Here is an 18,697-nt window from a genome sequence, read left to right on the forward strand (position 1 = left end):
TGACCCCTGATTGATCTTCTTTGGTAGAAAAATCATTCCCAAATTAGGTTCCTTTCTTGCGGCAACCTCCTTGGAAAGTCCCTGCTTCCTTCACCTGCATTCCCAATCCCCACCCACTCTCCCCATGTGCTCCCCAACACACACACACACAGGATTTTCTCTCTACTTCTCTCCTCCTTGGCTCTTTGCTCCTAATAGAGTTGAAATCCTTCCACTGCAAGGCATTCAGTACACTCAAGTCAGAAATCAAGCTAAAAGAGGTAAGTCTCTGCCTAAGGAGATCAAAGGGCTTACCTGGTAGCTCAGCTGGTAAAGAATCCACCCACAATGCAGGAGAACCCATTTCCCTTCCTGGGTTGGGAAGACCCCCTGGAGAATGGATAGGCTACCCACTCAAGTGTTCTTGGGCTTCCCTGGTGCCTCAGATGGTAAAGAATCTACCTGCAATTCAGGAGACCTGGGTTGGGAAGATCCCGTGGAGAAGGGCATGGCAACCCACTCCAGTATTCTTGCCTGGCAAATCCCCGTAGACAGAGGAGCCTGGCAGGCTGCAGTCCATGGGGTCGCAAAGAGTCGGACACAACTGAGCAATTAAGCACAGCACAGCGCAAGGAGATCAAACCAGTCAATCCTAAAGGAAATCAACCCTGAAGACTTATTGGAATGACTGAGGCTGAAGCTGAAGCTCCAGTACTTTGGTCAACTGGTGTAAAGGGCCAACTCACTGGAAAAGACCCTGGTGCTGGGAAAGATTGAGGGCAGAAGGAGAAGGGAGTAATGGATGTGAATTTGAGGAAACTCCAGGAGATAGTGAAGGACAGGGACTCCTCATATGCTACAGTCTGTGGAGTCACAAAAAGTCAGACATGACTTAGCGACTGAACAACAACAACAAGATTCTATTTGCCTGGTTTGTGCATCACTTAGCCTTCCATTAAAGTTCAGACGTCGAGGATTTGTTGCTCTGTTTTTGTTCTCTATCAACACCCCCCACCTACACCCTCCACTCCATTTGCTTCTTCAAGTGATCCTGAAATAAGTCTAATTACTTATTTAATAGCCTGCATGATATTTCTGCTAAAAAAAAAAAAAACTCACAAGAGGGAGAAAAAGAAGGTGGTTATAAACGTTAACATGAAACATAAGTGGAAGAAATCAGAGTTTTGCCTCTTGGGTGGTATTAGTTGCTCCTGGGGTGTTGCAAGGGAAAATGGGCGGGTAGAGATTTCTGGCTCATTGCTAGAAACACCTGCAGGCCCTCAGGGAAGACGTTCTTTAATGTGCTTTATCGAAAGCTGTTTTCAGTCTAAATTTTTAATTCCTGTTTTAATTTACCTATTTTCAAGCTGAATCTAATAAACTGTCAGCAGTAGAAATAAGAAGCAGTCCCCAACTCAATCGTAATTCACGAGAGATCTTAAAAAATTAAGTCAGGATCAGATGAAATTTAATTCTTACTTTTAGACTCACAAAAAACAAATTAGCCACATCTAAGATAGTTTTAAGTTCAGTTCAGTAGCTCAGTCCTGTCTGACTCTTCGTGACCCCATGAATTGCAGCACGCCAGGCCTCCCTGTCCATCACCAGCTCCTGGAGTTCACCCAAACTCATGTCCATCGAGTGGGTGATGCCATCCAGCCATCTCATCCTCTGTCATCCCCTTCTCCTGCCCCAATCCCTCCCAGCATCAGAGTCTTTTCCAATGAGTCAACTCTTCGCATAGGGTGAGCAAAGTATTGGAGTTTCAGCTTTAGCATCAGTCCTTCCAAAGAACACCCAGGACTGATTTCCTTTAGAATGGATTGGTTTGATCTCCTTGCAGCCCAAGGGACTCTCAAAAATCTTCTCCAACACCACAATTCAAAAGCATCAATTCTTCGGGGCTCAGCTTTCTTCACAGTCCAATTCTCACATCCATACATGACCACTGGAAAAACCATAACCTTGACTAGATGGACCTTTGTTGGCAAAGTAATGTCTCTGCTTTTTAATATGCTGTCTAGGTTGGTCATAACTTTCCTTCCAAGGAGTGCTGCTAAGTCACTTCGGTCGTGTCCGACTCTGTGCGACCCCATAGACGGCAGCCCACCAGGCTCCCCTGTCCCTGGGATTCTCCAGGCAAGAACACTGGGGTGGGTTGCCATTTCCTTCTCCAATGCATGAAAGTGAAAAGTAAAAGTGAAGTCGCTCAGTCGTGTCCAACCCTCAGAGACCCCATGGTCTGCAGCCTTCCAGGCTCCTCCTTCCATGGGATTTTCCAGGCAAGAGTACTGAAGTGTAAGCGTCTTTTAATTTCATGGCTGCAATCAACATCTGCAGTGATTTTGGAGCCCAAAAAAATAAAGTCTGACACTGTCTCCACTGTTTCCCCATCTATTTCCCATGAAGTGATGAGACCAGATGCCATGATCTTAGTTTTCTGAATGTTGAGATTTAAGCCAACTTTTTCACTGTCCTCTTTCACTTTTATCAAAAGGCTTTTTAGTTCCTCTTCCAGAGAAGGCAATGGCACCCCCCTCCAGTACTCTGGCCTGGAAAATCCCGTGGATGGAGGAGCCTGGTAGGTTGCAGTCCATGGGGTCGCTAAGAGTCGAACACGACTGAATGACTTCACTTTCACTTTTCACTTTCATGCATTGGAGAAGGAAATAGCAACCCACTCCAGTGTTCTTGCCTGGAGAATCCCAGGGACGAGGGAGCCTGGTGGGCTGCCATCTGTGGGGTCGCACAGAGTCAGACATGACTGAAGCGACTTAGCAGCAGGAGCAGCAGTTCCTCTTTACTTTCTGCCATAAGGGTGGTGTCATATGCATAGCTGAGGTTATTGATATTTCTTCCAGCAATCTTGATTCCAGCTTGTGCTTCTTCCAGCCCAGTGTTTCTCATGATGTACTCTGCATAGAAGTTAAATAAGCAGAGTGACAATATACAGCCTTGACATACTCCTTTTCCTATTGGGAACCAGTCTGTTGTTCCATGTCCAGTTCTAACTGTTGCTTCCTGACCTGCATATAGGTTTCTCAAGAGGCAGGTCAGATGGTCGGATATTCCCATCTCTTTCAGAATTTCCCACAGTTTATTGTGATCCACACAGTCAGAGGCTTTGGCATAGTCAATAAAGCAGAAATAGATGTGGTTTTCTGGAACTCTTTTGCTTTTCCATGATCCAGTGGATGTTGGCAATTTGATCTCTGGTTCCTCTGCCTTTTCTAAAACCAGCTTGAACATCTGGAAGTTCTCAGCTCACATATTGCTGAAGCCTGGCTTGGAGAGTCTTGAGCATTACTTTACTAGCATGTGAGATGAGTGCAATTGTGCAGTAGTTTGAGCATTCTTTGGCATTGCCTTTCTTTGGGATTGGAATAAAAACTGACCTTTCCCAGTCCTGTGGCCACTGCTGAGTTTTCCAAATTTGCTGACTTATTGAGTGCAGCACTTTCACATAATCATCTTTCAGGATTTGAAATAGCTCAACTGGAATTCCATCACCTCCACTAACTTTGTTTGTAGTGATGCTTTCTAAGGCCCACTTGACTTCATATTCCAGGATATCTGGCTCTAGGTGAGTGATCACACCACCATGATTATCTTGGTCATGAAGATCTTGTTTGTAAGGCTGAGAAATAGTAGATAAAGTTCAGTCAAATATTTGTAATTATTAATGTAATAAAACTAATAAATATAATTAGGATACTTTCATTTAATTATACCAATGTCTAACTAAATATGAAAAAAATCTCTTTTTCAAGTCGAATGTTCCTGAAGGGATAGTATCATGTCTGCTCAATATTTGTGAAATATTACCTAACGTTTAAATTTGTAATTGAAAAGAACCCTTGCATTTTTTAATCTAATCCTAAAAGGTATTATTATCATTCACCTGTGTAAGATAACGTGAAGAAGAACTAAAGATCCTCTTGATGAAAATTAAAGAGGAGAGTGAAAATGTTGGCTTAAAGCTGAACATTCAGAAAACTAAGATCATGGCATCCAGTCCCATCACTTCATGACAAATAGATGGGGAAACAGTGGCTGGCTTTATTTTTTGAGGCTCCAAAATCACTGCAGATGCGATTGCAGCCATGAAATTAAAAGACATTACTCTTTGGAAGGAAAGTTATGACCAACCTAGACAGCATATTAAAAAGCAGAGACATTACTTGGCCAGCAAAGGTCCGTCTCGTCAAAGCTATGGTTTATCCAGTAGTCATGTATGGATATGAGAGTTGGACTGTAAAGAAAGCTGAGTGCCAAAGAATTGATGCTTTTGAACTGTGGTGTTGGAGAAGACTTTTGAGAGTCCTTTGGACTGCAAGGAGATCCAACCAGCCAAAGCTAAGGGAAATCAGTCCTGAATATTCGTTGGAAGGACTGATGCTGAAGCTAAAGCTCCAATACTTTGGCCACCTGATGTGAAGAACTGACTGATTGGAAAAGACCCTGATGCTGGGAGGGATTGGGGGCAGGAGGAGAAGGGGACGACAGTGAATGAGATGGTTGGATGGAACCACTGATTCAATGGACATGAGTCTGGGTGAACTCCAGGAGTTGGTGATGGACAAGGAGGTTTGGCATGCTGTGATCCATGGGTTTGCAAAGAGTCGGACACAACTGAGCTACTGAACTGAACTGTGTAAGATAAAAGCTCAGTGAGGTTATGCAAATTGCCCATGTTTACCCATTTAGCAAGTACAGAGCCTGGGCTTATAACAAAGATCTCCCAATTGCAACTTCAGGGCTCCAAATACTCAACATCCTGCTGGGCATCTGGAAAGAGCCAACATCAACTGTCCCTAGATAATATTCTGTAATTAAAGTAGGGAAATACCATGCAGTCACCAACTATATTTTCCATTTGTTAAAATCTCCTTAAATTGTGTAATAAGGAATTTTAAACTATTCACATAACAAAGAAAGTGTTTGGAATTAGCAGATGTAAACTATTATATATATGGTGGATAAACAAGGTCCTACTGTATAGCAGAGGGAACTATATTCAATACCCTGTGATAAACCATCATGGGAAAGACTATAAAAAAAAAAAAAGCATGTCTCTATGTGTATACCTGAGTTACTTTGCTACACAGCAGAGGTTAGCACAATATTGTCAATAAAAAAATAAATTTTTTTATTGTATTCTTTAATCCCAATCTTTATTTCTCCCCACTTTGGCACTCAAGGCTATTCTGCCACCACAAGAAATCCTAAGAAACATGAAATGTAGACAGCTCCCTTCCTTCTCCCCATCTCTCTGCTTTGCTTCTCCCACTGAGCATCCATGGTATCCTCAGTCATTAAACCCTCAGCTCTTCTGGTTCTGCCAAACCCCAGCCTGGCACCTAGTCCTTTTCTACCCCGGGCCCCACAGCCAGCAGCCTTTTTGGCGTGTAGTTCATTCACTATCATGCTAGCTGTTCCACCGTCAGTATTTCTCACTGTGCTGAGTCCCATGGTTCATGTTCTACTGGGCTGCTCTTAACCCGTTCTTAAGGAAATACTATTTCATCGTCTAATCTTTCACCCCGCCTGTCTCCAGTTCTCACTTACCACAAAGTCAATCTATGGCGGAGCCTACCATCAAGGGATTTTGCATGAAAGGGGGAAAAGAGGGAAAGGATAAATGACCCAGAACTTGAAACCAACGAAGTTTAATCATGCTGCGCTAAATAACACCATTTGCACAAAATATCTTGGCTTTCAGGAAGAGAAACAATCTTACAGTCACTGAGTTAATCTTTCAAGCAGATTACAGAATACACATTTTGTAGAATTACCTGCAAATTGCAGCTCTGACTACAAATTGAGCATCACTGCATGAGAGGTTTTTCCAAAGCATAACAGATGATTGATTACCAGCTGAGCACCTGTGTCCAACGACAGAGAGGGCTGGTCCACTCTAAGGAAAACACACCCAGAAAATATCATGCTTATAAATATTCTTAATTAATGTGTAGTCAGACTACCTGTAGCAAAAATGTATGAAAAGAGTATCTCAGGGAATAAGCCTGTTACTATAGAAATCTATGTAAGCAGAAAGACACAGAAAAGGAGGAAATCAGGTATTGCCACTCCTGAAAAACTTAAGATCCCAAATGTCAAGGTAAAGGCTGACTTGCGTAGGGAGAATTAGCAGTTATTAAAATCCCCAGAGATGCAGATCCTTTTTCCTCTGTTTTGAAGTTAGTATGATCATCAGAATGAGGAAATGTTCATGCCCAAATTGTTCTAGAAAGGGAACTATTAGACAGGATAACCTGCTGGCAAGAAGTGTGTCCTGTAAGCCAATAGACATCCAAATTCACTGCAGAAGTAAGACAAAGGGATATTTATAAATGCTTAGGCAAAATGAAACAATTTTACTCAACTCATTCTGTTGCAGGGGATGTGGCTTGAAATAGCAAGATCTTTGCAAATGAATAATTTATGAAAGCTCTAGTACCCTTTGAATAACATAATTTAAATGGAAGTCATTCCTGAATAAAAGGAAGAAGAAGAACTTACTTCAAATTCTTCTAATTTCAGCATGAATTACCACATAATTTTGACTTAAGGTAATCTAATAACTATTTTAGTTCTTTGTACCAGCTTCAAATAAATCCCTGCTTATGCAGTCAAAGCACTGCAGAGAAGTTAAAGTTCAAAGGAGCTTAGCTTGAACAAATGAGTCTAAGCCAAGCCTTGGTTTAAGTCCACTTATCAAATGAGTTTTATCATGCATTGGTGCATTTCTTTTCTAAAATACATTCTTATTCTAGATCAAAAGAGAAGACTTCAGTACCAACAAGAATTAAAGCTGACAAATCATGCAAAAAAAAAAAAGCCAACAGAATATCATGTTTATTTATTGTGTCAAAAAGAACCTCTTTTATGTAACTGACATTCTCATTTAAAAGCTTGTACTCTAATTAACAAAATGGAACTACATAATTACAACATCATCACTGATTTCAAATTTTGTCCAAAAGGCCTGTGTCTAAGAAATGAATAGAACAGAAGTAGACAATGTTAGACTTTCTACCCTCTGATACAGAAAGAAAATCAAGCCAAAAATAATATAGGAATCAATCAGCTAATGGTCTTCTTTCTAAATGCATTGAAAGATCTCACATACCTCACATAAGTTTAAGTGTTTTTTTATCAAGGTTAGCTCAACCCCTTGAACATTCTTATATTCTTAATATTATACTTAAGATATTGCATAAACTTGAATTTGTTTACATGTACATTTACCTACCTAGATAATGTAAATACCTTGAGGGTATTTATTCATCTCTACTCCCAGTACATAGCAAATGGTACACTGAAGGTCCTTTGTGAATGGACAAGCAACTCCTATATTTTTAGGAAGATGAGAAAGTGGTGGTGAAAGAAATGAGCCCTGGAATAGAATTCCCAAAAATGGTTGAGACAGTCAAGATGTAATTAAATTGTGAACAACAAAAATCATTTCTAGACCATCTACTAGTTACTCATTGGCAGGCTGTTATGTTTCATTTTTGCCATTTAATTTTTTTATTAAGTGTTCCACCCACATTAAGGTTGTTAGTGTTAGATTTCTTTTTTTCCTAACTGTTTTTCAGCTGTGTTGAGGTATGTGCATGCATGTGATGTCGTGTCTGTCATGTCAGACTCTTTGTGACCCCATGGACAGCAGCCCTCCAGGCTCCTCTGTCCACGAGATTCTCCAGACAAGAATACCATGAATGGCAGTGAGTTGTCATTGCCTTCTCCAGGGCATCTTCCACGGATCAAACCCTGTTCTCTTCCATCTCCTGCATTGGCAGGTGGGTTTTTTACCACTAGCGCTCGGAAAGCCAAGCACTGAGGTATAACTGACAAACAAAAGTTGTATGTATGTAAGGTGTGCAACTTGATGTCTTGATATATGTATATACCAGGCTTCCCTGATGGCTCAGCAGGTAAAGAAGCCATCTGCAACACAAGAGACAAAGGTTCAGTCCCTGGGTTTGGAAGATCCCCTGGAGGAGGAAATGGCAACCCACTCTAGTATTCTTGCCTGAAAAATCCCATGGGCAGAGGGGCCTGGGGATCTATAGTCCATGGGTCCCAAAGAGTCATACAGGACTGATCAACTAAGCACACGCACACTCACGTATATCATGAAATGATCCCCACATTCAAGCTGTTCAACAGACCTATCACATGAGGTAGTTAGCACTTTTTTTTTTTGGTGAAAATTCTTAAGACCTACCTTCTCAGCAAATTTTAAGTATATAATGCAATATTCTTAACTATTGTCACCACGGTGTCCATCAGCTGTCCAGAATTTATTCATCTTGCATAATTAAAACTTTGTACCCTTTGACCAGCATCTCCTTATTTCTCCCAACCTCCACCCTCTGGCAACCATTATATTCTGTGTTTCACATGTATGACTACTTTAGATTCCACATAGAAGTGAGATCATGCAGTATGTGTCTTTCGGTGCCTGAGTCATTGCTCTTAGCATAATGGCCTCCAGGTTCATCCATTTTGACAGAAATGACAGAGTTTCCTTTTTTAAGGCTGGATAGTATGCCCCACTACATATACTACTTTTTCTTGATCCATCCATATCTGTTGACAGACATTTAGGTTGTTTCCACACATTGTCTACTGTGAATAATGCTGCAATGAATGTGAAACTGCAGATATCCCTTTGAGATCCTGATTTAATTCCCTTTAAATATATAGTCAGAAGGGAGATAAGATAAAATAGACAGAACACTGGAACAGAAAAGCAAGTGCAGAAATAACTTCACCCATTTATGGACAACTGATCTGGGAATACCAGACCACCTGACCTGCCTCTTGAGAAATCTATATGCAGGTCAGGAAGCAACAGTTAGAACTGGACATGGAACAACAGGCTGGTTCCAAATAGGAAAAGGAGTACATCAAGGCTGTATACTGTCACCCTGCTTATTTAACTTACATGCAGAGTACATCATGAGAAACACTGGGCTGGAAGAAGCCCAAGCTGGAATCAAGATTGCCGGGAGAAATATCAATAAACTCAGATATGCAGATGACACCACCCTTATGGCAGAAAGTGAAGAGGAACTAAAAGGCCTCTTGATGAAAGTGGAAGAGGAGAGTGAAAAAGTTGGCTTAAAGCTCAACATTCAGAAAACTAAGATCATGGCATCTGGTCCCATCACTTCATGGAGAAGCAGTGGAAACAGTGTCAGACTTTATTTTGGGGGGCTCCAAAATCACTGCAGATGGTGACTGCGGCCAGGAAATTAAAAGACGCTTACTCCTTGGAAGGAAAGTTATGAACAACCTGGATAGCATATTGAAAAGCAGAGACATTACTTTGCCAACAAAGGTCCATCTAGTCAAGGCTATGGTTTTTCCAGTGGTCATGTATGGATGTGAGAGTTGGACTGTGAAGAAAGCCGAGCACCGAAGAATTGATGCTTTTGAAGTGTGGTGTTGGAGAAGACTCTTGAGAGTCCCTTGGACTGCAAGGAGATCCAACCAGTCCATTCTGAAGGAGATCAGCCCTGAGTGTTCTTTGGAAGGAATGATGCTAAAGCTGAAACTCCAGTACTTTGGCCACCTCATGCGAAGAGCTGACTCATTGGAAAAGACTCTGATGCTGGGAGGGATTGAGGGCAGGAGGAGAAGGGGGCGACAGAGGATGAGATGGCTGGATGGCATCGCTGACTCGATGGATATGAGTTTGAGTGAACTCCAGGAGATGATGATGGACAGGAAGGCCTGGCATGCTGTGATTCATGGGGTTGCAAAGAGTCAGACATGACTGAGTGACTGAACTGAACTGATCTTTGATAAGTATGTTAAGAACAGCAATGGGGAAAGGATGGTCTCTTTCCTAAGTGGTGTTGGGAAAACGGGATAGTCAAATGCAGAAGGATGAAATTAAACCCTCACCTCATACCATAAACCAAAGTCAACTCTATATAGATTTAAATGTAAGACCCCCAAACCATAAAAAGCTAGGATATAGAGGGAAAACTTTTTGACTTTAGTCTGAGCAATAACTTTCTGGATATGATACCAAAAGTGTGGGCAAAAAAAGCAAAAAATAGACAAGTGGTGTTGCATCAAACTGAAACATTTCTGCTCTTCAAAGAGCACAATCAACAGAATGAAAAAGCAATCCATTGAATGGGAGAAAATATTTTTAAATCATATGTCTGATAAGGAGTTGATATCCAAAATATGTAAGGAACTCAATAGCAGCAGCAACTCAATAGCAAAATTATAATATCAATAATAATGATAATCTGATTTAGCAATGGGCAAAGGATTTTGGACTGCAAGGAGATCAAACCAGTCAATCCTAAAGAAAATCGACCCTGAATTTTCATTGGAAGGACTGATGCTGAAGCTGAAGCTCCAATACTTCAGCCACCTGATTCAAAGAGCCGACTCATTGGAAAAGACCCTGATGCTGGGAAAGATTGAGGGCAAGAGGAGAAGGGGTGTCAGAGAATTAGATGGCATCACTGACTCAATGGACATGAGTTTGAGCAAACTCAGAGGGATAGTGAAGGGCAGGGAAATCTGACCTGCCGTAGTTCCTGGGGTCACAAAGAGCTGAACATGACTTAGTGACTGAACAACAACAAAAGGATTTGCATGGACATTTCTCATAATAAGACATACAAATGACCCACAGATACATGAAAAGATGTTCAATATCACTAATTACCAGAAAAATGCAAATCAAAACCACAATGAGATAGATATCACCTCACACCTGCTCAAGTAGCTTTTATCAAAAAGAGAAAAGATAACAAGTGTTGGCAAGAAGGGAGAAAAGAGAATCCTTGCACACTGTTGGTGAGAATGTGAATTGGTAAGGCTATTATGGAAAACAGTATGGAGGTTCCTCAAAAAATTAAAAATAGAACTACCATATGTTAGAGCTAGGTTTTTTAAGACTAGAGACCAATTTATCCGTCAGAACTTCTAAACTCACTTTCAATCTCTCCACCACTACTGGGAACACAGCCAAGCTCTGCCCTAGTCCCATCCCATCTGATTGGACCACTGCCCTGTACAAAGCTATGTCAATGCTAATTTGCAATGAACAATTCATAACTCGTAACCAAGTTATTTTAGCAGATGTTACCCCTGGAGATCCCCCCAAAATAACTGCAAACAGTCCCTCCTATGACCTTCCATGAAATTATCTTTTCTGCATTATTCCGTTTTTGTTTTTTTTTTAGTAGAAAGCCAACCCAAGAAAAGAGAAAGTAAGTCATGGAAAAGGAGAAAGAAGCCTGTTTTCAAGCTAGGCTCCTTGTCCAGGCCTTTGCTACAAATCTCTGTGCAGACCTCTTGCAATCTTGCGGCTCTCCCCTTTTACAGCTGTAGGTAAAGAACTATCAATACAAAGATGAGGCCCTTATAATGGAGGAAAGAGAAGACGGAGACAGGCTTCCGTTCCACTAGAATTCAGACATAGAGCTCTTAAGTGAACGAATCTGGAAATTAAAACCTTGGCTGATTATACATCCTAAGAATGTAATCTCACCAACCCACGTTGCCTCTCTTAAGGGCTTGGTTTAGTTTGGCTTTCCACTTCCACACCTTCTAATTGTGGAATTTCCTTTCATTTTAATTCTCCTCGGGGCCAAACTATGATTAAACCAATACATACGGTTTCTAGGATTTTGAAACCTAGTTCTTCTGGCAAGAAGCTACTCAGAGTAAACCAGTCAACCCTCTCCAGTTTTCCCTGCCCGAAATAGATAGGGGCCGACCCGGAAGGCAATTAATTGACCCAGACTCCCCTGCATTTTCTCTTCTGCAGGAAGACAAGATAAAAACCCTCCTCTGGCAACCACAGGGTTGGGTATCAATTTTCCAGGAGCTCAGCACATTCCAAATCACTGTACTCAGCTTTGGAGAGTCACACGATGTTAACATATTATTTACATCTCAGAGATAACCTTACTTTCTAAAACTTAATTGAAATGTCCATTTAAAAAAAAGAAAAAGCACTGATGGCTGCCTAAATAGGATATTCAGAAAGTAGCTTTTTCAAGTTGACATTCTCATGTCTCAGAGAAGCAGCAGCTGGCAAGAAGGCACAATGATACAGAGACACTCACGTTCATACTGATAACAAAACCACTTGCACGGGCACTCAACTTCTTTTCAGTCACTTAAGCACACAGACTTTTCTCTGCCCCTGCCTTTCTCCCAATTAGCCTAGAGCTCAAAAGAATGATCTGTCTTTTGCTTCTCACGTGTCAATTTGTCCTTTAAGAAAGTCTGAAACTCTTCTACATCCGGGAAATGAGAGGTAAGGATGTTTTGTTATTGTTTATTTGCTAAGTCCTGTCCGACTCTTTACGACTCCTGAACTATAGTCTGTCAGGCTCCTCTGTCCATGGGATTTCCCAGGCAAGAATACTGGAGTGAGTTGCCATCTCCTTCTCCAGGGGATCTTCTCAACTCAGGGACTGAACCTGTGTCTCTTGCGTTGGCAGGCAGATTCTTTACCACTGAACCACCAGGAAAGCCCCTAAGAATATTTAGCTATCTTTTTTATTTTCCAACTTAAAAATATTTTTCTTCCAGTTTAACTGAGATATAACTGATACATAACATTGTTTTATTTTAAAGTATATAAAATAATCACTCGATATGTATTTAAGCACATTATATATATTGCAAAATGCTAACTATAGGAATTTAGTTAATACCATCACCTCACATAGTTACATGTTTTTTCCTTGTGATGATAATTTTTTCAGATTCACTCTTTTGACAGCTTTCAACTATACAACACAATATTGTTCTCTCCAGTCATTAGCTATCTTTTCAGCTTTCATGAACACATCTCTGCACGCTCATCTGCATATCCACGTTTACCATCGTATTTTACCAAGCACCTGTTTATGCCAGGCAGTGTTGTAGGGCTCTGGGGATATAATAAGCAATGCGAGAAACAAAGCTCATGTTCTCAGCTCTCATGGATTTTTTTTTTTTTTTTTTTTTTTTTGGATATGTAATAAGATTATATTTGGAAACAGCAAAACATTCCACATTATTTTCTTTCCCAATTGCATGGTTAATTAGCAGACATTCCAACAGTGTGCATGAAAAAATTTCTAAGTCACAGATACTTAAGTGATTTCTTCAGCAGTGTTCTGGCTAATTCAGTGGCCAAGAAAACATGACGTTTGGTCTCTAATTAGATGGAGTTAAGAAACAAAACCAAATTTCTGAGATTTAAGCTGATATGACTTAACAAAAATCTGTCGTTACATCAGCTACAAGTTTTCCCAAAAAGAAAAAAATCGACTGTTTAAAAGTGTCCAAACTTCCAGTAAACTTCTAACAGCTCATTTTCAGGTGACCTAGGAATGGAGTGAGCCATCTGTAAAGCCTGAAGTGGTCCAAACAACACAGATAACTTCATGACAGCTGAAAACAGACGCTGGCCCCAAGTCAGGTAGAATACCCAATCTTCAGTGTCAAGCTTCTAAAACACGTTCCAGGAATGTTATAATCCAGAAACGTCCAGTGCTGACTGCATACCAAGAAGTCCACATCAGAACGTTCCAAATTGGTCTTTTCCGACTATCGTTGACAAGAAAGTAAGCATAGTAATATAGCCAGTCATGGACCACCACATTCCAGGTCCTGTAATAGTTAGAGTATGATGTAGAGTTCCACCAATCCTTGTAAAACATCCTATCACCAAAGCGTAACATCTCAGCAAAGGCATTGAGCCAACAGTGCAAAAAGGCAAAAAAAATAAGCAACAGTATCAGCACACCTGGCAAAACTGCATAGTCACATAACCCCATCTTACAGTTGGAGTCCTGGGATAGTTGTCACGGTAGATGAGGGTAGGAGCAAACAAGAAATACAAGTACTGGTTGACTGTGGGTACTGGAACAGTGCTTGACTTCTTCTCGGCTGAATTGAGTACCCGAGGCACATTCTCTCTGACAAATGAGTGGGCCTTCATTATAAAACGAATCTGTTCAAGTATAACAATGAACCGGGAAGCTGGTGGTAGTGTATATGCTAACACAACATAAAGTGGTCCTAAACCTAGAACTCCAATCTGGAAGACTACAAAAAGGAAGCAGTGTATGAAAGAATAGACCAATGGATGAGAAGTCCTGTGATAGCCTCTGGCCCAGCGTTGAAACAGGAAATAAGGAACTATAAGTGTACATAAGAACATGGTGAACCACGTCCACATAGCAACACTAAGTTTCCCAAAAGCATAAGACATGAGATTGAACTCAAGCACCAGCCTTCCTTCATCAATATAATCTACTGCAAGCGTGCTGAGAATGAAGAGAATGAGGAGAGCAATGAACATGTGATATATTGTTCTGATGTGGTCCACTTCTAACAGCTCATCTAAGACAGATCGCCTTATAACAAAAATCTTTCCATGTTCTGGAGGTGCTCTCAGATCTTTAATTCTGTGGTTGTTGTCTCCCTCAAAAACAGAAAAGGACGTGAGAGCACAACCACCATTGTCTAATGATGTGGATCTTTCGATGAGATTGGTCACAAAATCATCAAAGTGACTGCCAACTCTGCTGTCAACTGTATATTCTTTGATATCAACTGTTTTAAATCAACCCAGCATGGTTACTGAACTTCGATAGCCGTTTTCGTACAGACATCTTTTCTTCACCCACTACCGTGCTGTCACGGAGGGCAAATCCGAGAAGCTGTTGGATTTTTGTTACAGAAAAAATTCATACAATCATTTCCTATTGTTTAAGTTTTATAAAGAAAATAAATTCGGGAAGGTGATGGAGCATGACTCCATGGGGCTGTTTTTGTGGGTCAGAGCCTTTAACTGAATGACCAGATGAACTAGCAATGATGAGACGGAGAGCAGAATCTTCTAGAAAGAGGGAATGCTAGGTTCCACAGGGCCTGGGTTCAGGAGTGTCTGTGACCTGGTTGATGCACAGGAGGAAGGTCACTGTGGCTGGAGATTAGTGAGAAAAGCAGAAGGAGAGGAGGCGAAAGGAGAGGCAGAAATCAAAACGTCAAAGCCCTTAAAGCCATGGGAAAGAGTTTGGGTTTTATTCTAATGGCGGAGGGGCAGCATTCTGAAGTGGTTTATGACTTAAATACCACTTTTGGTTCTGAGTGGAAAATCGATGATGAAGGGCAAGAAAGGAAACAGAGAAACCACTGAGAATTTGTTGCGGATTCCACAGGAAAGACCATGGGGGGGCGGGGAGCTTGTCCAGGTGGGAAATGGAAAGGTGAAGACTGGTAGGTGTATTTAAGAATTATTTTTGGAGGTAGGGCTGCCTGAAGTTGCTGGTGAATAGCATATAAAGAAGGAAGGAAAATAAGGAATCAGCAACCATTGGCCTGAGAAGACAAGATTGGCAAAGAATTAATTTAGTTTAGGGGCTTCCCAGGTGGCTGTGTGGTAAAGAATCCACCCACCAATACAGAAAATGAAAGAGACACAGGTTCAATCCCTGGGTTGGGTTTAGTTTGAGAAATTGTTGTTCTTTGGTTGCTTGGTCATTTCCAACCCTTTTGCGACCCCAGTGAACTGTAGCCTGCCAGGGTCCTCTGTCCATGGGATTTCCCAGGTAAGAATACTGGAGTGGGTTGCCATTTCCTCCTCCAGGGGATCTTCCCAACCCAGGAATGGAACGCTCATCTTTTTGTCTCCTGCATTGGCAGGCAGGTTCTTTACCACTGGTACCACCTGGAAATCCAATTTTACGTGTGTGTGTGTGTGTGTGTGTGTGTGTGTGTTAGTCACTTAGTCGTGTCCAACTCTGCGATCCCATTAACTGCAGCCCTCCGGGCTCCTCTGTCCATGGAATACTCCAGGCAAGAATACTGGAGTGAGTTTCCATTCCCTTCTCCAGGGGATCTTACTGACCCAGGGATCGAACCTGGGTCTCCTGCATTGCAGCAGATTCTTTACCATCTGAGCCACCAGGGAAGCCCCTAAGTATATATTAATGTGTCTCAATTTTTATTAAAGGAGGTACTATATTTTGTATTTGTCTGCCATTAATTTATTTGATTAGTCTGTTGAAAAGTATTTAGATTCTTTCACTTTTTTCTTTAGAAGTGAGTTGTAATGGATGCATTTTCTTGTTAATATTATCTGACTAAACTTTGCACAATGAATACTCATTGAGATAGTCAAAATTGTATGCAGATCAGCAAAACTGAATGCCTATTATATGCCTAGAACTATATTAGGCAATGTGTATAATCCTATTGAGAGTTCTTAAAGATTTAATGTTTAAAAGCATTAAAGCATACAGTGAAAAAATAGGAACACACAGTCACATTCAGCTATTCCAGGGTCCTGGAGAATTAGATATTCTGGATAAATGATATTTCTGGACATCTGCAAGGTAAAAGTTGAGCTAAAAAATTATTTGCTATCTACTGAATTATGTTGAAATCCTGAAAATTGTATTATATACTAGATTTATATTTATTATTTTTATTTATTTTATTATATTTATTTATTATATTCTAGATTTATTTATTTATTTATTTATTTATTTATTTATATTAGATTTATATATTTATTTATTTATTCTAGATTCTGAAGAATAAATGATTCAAAATCATCCTTATAAATAAGAACGTTTATATTCTGATGTAGAAGATGTGGGACATTGACGTGAATCAGGGCCGATTCCAAGTTCCCTTAGCTTATAGAGGTAGAACGGCCATGCATTTTAGCAGCCACCTTGGTAGAAAGACTCTTCTTTGAGGTACTTGGGCTTCCCAGGTGGCACTGGTGGTAAAGAACCCATTTGCCAATGCAGAAGACATAAGAGACTCGAGTTTGATCACTGGGTCAGGAAAATCCCCTGGAGGAGAGCATGGCAGCCCACTCTCTTGCCTGGAGAATCCCCATGGACAGAGGAGCCTGGCAGGCTAGGGTCCATGGGGTCGCAAAGAGTCGGACACTACCAACTGACTAAGCACACAGCATATCAATTTTACTGGACTTTTACTTCCTAGAGGGCAGGGACACATGGTTATTCATGTTTTTAGGTCCCCTCCACCCCTGCCCACAGCAATGCCTGGGTCATTATTGGGTACGGTTAATCAAACCGTACACAAAGGATTTAGGAGAGTAAGACATTTCAAACTCTCTTTGGATGAAGTGAGTTATGAGTAAATACAGAGCTTTAAGCAATGATATTGAAAAGGCTAACAGACCAATATTACAAGACAAATAGCCTAATCTTTGTCTAAAATTTATCTCTGTATGTATGGAGAGTTTAGTAATGTGTGTGGACCAGCAAGAACACTAATGATGAGTGAAACGGAAGAGGAATCTCACCAGTAAGTTGAAGGGTGAAGAAGTTTTACCTTTTGCTTCTCAGAAGGAAAAGAAATACTTTCCGGTGCAGTGTCTCGTGTCCTCTTTCCCATCCGATGTATTGTCATGAAGACAATGAGAGGTTACTCCTTAGGAATCCAGAGTACTAATCAGTAAATTGAACAAATGTGTACACTGAGCAGTAATTATTCAAACAGCGCTTTGCTAGTGAAATTCAGGATCCCCTTTTCAGGGTTTACTAATTAGTCATAATCTTATTTCCTCTGAAATGGAATTTTTCTTTGGGGTCAGGAAGATAATCCCAAAAAGGATAAATGAAAATTTAAGTATAAGTCTCTTCTCAAAGATTTTCCATTCCATCACACTATCAATAATTCTTGCTTTTCCCATACAAAAACTGAATGAGGAGAAAGAATAGTCAGCCCCTATTTTGAGAGAGAGAACCTTTAGGAAGATTTAGGTAGTCCTTGACAGAATTACTATCTGCATTTTTCACTTTATTCATAATTTACGATTGCTACCCTAGCTCATTTTCCAGGCAAGGTTTAAACTAAAGGGGAAATATTTTTCTTCCTATTTTTCTCATTGTATATGAATTGAAGCAGCTGTATTATTAAATTAAAAAGTACAGAGTGTAGCTAGGTCTTTATTTTCTATGGGGACTCCTTATACATCCCAAGGAGTGTCGTAAAGTGGGTTATAAGAAAGATGCACTACAGAAGAAAAACTGTATTGATATTGTTTCCAAAGTTTTGACCATATAGTTTGGAGAAAAATGATCTTAGAAAAATAACGATGCATACTGAAATCAATACTGCTTTTCTAATATGGCAACTTCTAAATGCAAGATTTTATTTTAGAATAAATCCTTCTCAAATTTTCCATCCTGATACATTCTGGTATGTGGTTAATTTTCTAAATTGCTTAAAATATAACATCTTTCTATTTTGGAAATTCATTGAGTCAGTTGCATAACAATTGAATCAAGGCCTTGAATAAAAGGATAATAAAGGTAGGGTAAATTAAGAATAAGTACCTCAATCAATGGAAATGGGTTGTGTCCACATGTTCTTTTCCTGCCACAGCACTCATACGGACATATCCGGATACTGACCCTCTAAAAGAGTTATGGATAAATAAAGGAGCAAGTACTGTATACAATTATACCACAGCAGCTTTGACCACCATATCCCCATTTCCTCCTCCAGCCCCCTGCCGCTGCAATCACCCTCTACTCTCTGCTTTTATGAGTTCAATTTTTCAGATTCTCCATGAGAATTTGTCTTCCTTTGTCTGGCTTATTTTACTTAGCATAATGTCTTCAGGGTTCATCCATGTTGTTGCATATGGCAGGATTTCCTTCTTTCTACAGGCTTTTTTCATTGT

General features: G+C 40.4%; 1 pseudogene; it reads right to left on the reverse strand.

Moving 5' to 3' along the window:
- Positions 1–13,463: 13,463 nt before the first annotated feature.
- On the reverse strand, positions 13,464–17,418 carry LOC114117342 (sterol O-acyltransferase 1-like; annotated as a pseudogene).
- Between the last annotated feature and the right edge of the window lie 1,279 nt (positions 17,419–18,697).

The sequence above is a fragment of the Ovis aries genome, chromosome 12 (assembly GCF_016772045.2).
Source record: "Ovis aries strain OAR_USU_Benz2616 breed Rambouillet chromosome 12, ARS-UI_Ramb_v3.0, whole genome shotgun sequence".
NCBI classification, from domain to species: domain Eukaryota; kingdom Metazoa; phylum Chordata; class Mammalia; order Artiodactyla; family Bovidae; genus Ovis; species Ovis aries.